The sequence below is a fragment of the Crocodylus porosus genome, unplaced genomic scaffold, assembly GCF_001723895.1.
Source record: "Crocodylus porosus isolate Cpor-Errol unplaced genomic scaffold, CroPor_comp1, whole genome shotgun sequence".
Classification (NCBI taxonomy): domain Eukaryota; kingdom Metazoa; phylum Chordata; order Crocodylia; family Crocodylidae; genus Crocodylus; species Crocodylus porosus.
Genome location: NW_017728931.1, coordinates 84,183,642 through 84,184,202, shown reverse-complemented (window position 1 = coordinate 84,184,202; position 561 = coordinate 84,183,642).

Here is a 561-nt window from a genome sequence, read left to right as displayed (position 1 = left end):
CCGGGGCCTCGCGCGCCCGCCCCCGCCGTGCTCCCGGCCGGGGGACAGGTTGGAAAGTGCCAAGGCGCTCAGCCCCAGGCTTTCCCCCCCGCGGGACACCGGGAAGAGGGAAAGGGAGTCCCGGAAAAGAGTCTTTCCTCCAAGCGCTGAGTCGTTCTTAGCCGCCTTCCTCTGAAGCCAGGGGTGATGGGCACCTAGTCCGACCTAAGGTTAAAGCACCTCTTACACATACCTGGCAACTCATAGAAAGGGCCAGCCAGCTACCAAAAAAGCTAACCAGCTACAAAGTTAGTGCTTCAGCATGTGTAAGGGGGTGTTGGCTGCAGCCGTGTTGGTCTAAGGACACAGGCGGGTGAGGTGCTTTGGGGAAATCTGAATGTGATATCTTTTATTAGACCAACTATATAGTTGGGAAGATTGTCCTTTGCAAATTCTGGGACACCCAACACCCTTCTTCAGATGCCTGAAGGAGGACGTTGGTGCTCAAAAGCTTGCACAGAACATTTTTTCTTTGCAAGTTTTTGTACCCAAAAGCTTGCAATGTTTGACACCCTTCTTCAG